This window comes from Mastomys coucha, unplaced genomic scaffold, assembly GCF_008632895.1.
Source record: "Mastomys coucha isolate ucsf_1 unplaced genomic scaffold, UCSF_Mcou_1 pScaffold23, whole genome shotgun sequence".
Taxonomy (NCBI): domain Eukaryota; kingdom Metazoa; phylum Chordata; class Mammalia; order Rodentia; family Muridae; genus Mastomys; species Mastomys coucha.
The window spans coordinates 59430345-59431693 of NW_022196906.1; positions in this window are offsets into that span (position 1 = coordinate 59430345).

Genomic DNA, 1349 nt, shown 5'->3' on the forward strand with positions numbered 1-1349 from the left:
TTATCATCAGATTTTAACAAATTGACTTTTCCCTTTCTAAATCACTGAAAAGCCAGCTGTTCAGCAGAACCAGGACAGCAAAAATCTGAGCACTTATCAGATCATTAATAATGAGCAAACTAATAACCTTAATAAACCAGACCATGTATTTAAGCTGGCCTAGAACAGCAAGCCATGGCTGAATCATCGACACAGTAGGGGCAACTAGACAGATAACCCCTCTGCCTGCATAGTCTTGGCCAGATCTCTCCCAACAAAGCGGGCAGGGTGTGTTAGAAATTACTGCTAAGTAATCAGGCTATAGTCTTACTTACCTAGAGCCCCATGCCTGTTCAAACATAGCAAAGTCTTTTGAGATATTGAAACTAGCCTGGTTGGGGAAAGACGTTCTGAAGCAAACAGGAGCTAAGTCTACAACAGGCTGTGGGGCCTTGATATTGGTTTCCCAGAGCCTAGTGTTGGCTTTCTCTGCCACCTCTAATAGAAAGAGGGAACAGCAGAGAGAACAGCAAACACACTCTCCCACAGAGTAAGTTATTTTATGTCTGTTCTAAGAGTTTCTCTTTCTTATCCCATTTGCAACCCATAAGCTAAAAGAAAGTCATATGCCTAAGGCTTTCTAGGGAGCTCTGTGTTCTCACTTGTAATTGCTGTTGTGAAGTATTGTTCTTTGAACCATAACTACCCAGTGACCTGTTGGCATCCGTTGAAGCCTACCACTAACTGACATTCTCCTGGCCCTTATAACCCACAGGGTTAGCCAGTCACCTTTTGCCCACCTCACCCTCCCATCCCACCAAGGAACTCCCTGAGGCATATACTATGCTAGGGACACCTGGTGGAGAGAAGAAGGCAGGGACCCTCAAAGCCTTACAAGGGATCCTAAAAGCAAAACCCTCAGCACACCTCAGGCACAGAAGCAATAACTGACCCAGGCTTCTGTGGGTCTCAAAGACAGGGTAGGGAAATAACTTGGTACGAAGATCTCAATGCAAATTAGGCTCAGAGCAGCCAGGTGCTTACAGTCAGAACACTCAGCCGGGGATTACAGTTTGTAAGAGTAGGAAGAGCATTCTACTGTTCAGTGGATGTGTCTGAGAATTCTGAAGAAGAAAAGCAATGACAGAAATGTGAGTAAGACAGTGGCCAGGGGTCTACAAGTTAGTAAGAAGGCAAGGCAGAGATAAATGGAGGGATGCACACAGAATAGGGTAAGACAAAGGGGGAAGGGCCAGAAACCCACAAGACTCAGCCTCGGCTCCATAGGGAAGAGACAGAGAAGAAGCACCCCCTAGCGTCCAGGCCGAGCCACAGCCCAGCTCCCGTGGGCTGGAAGCCCCGCCCAGCCC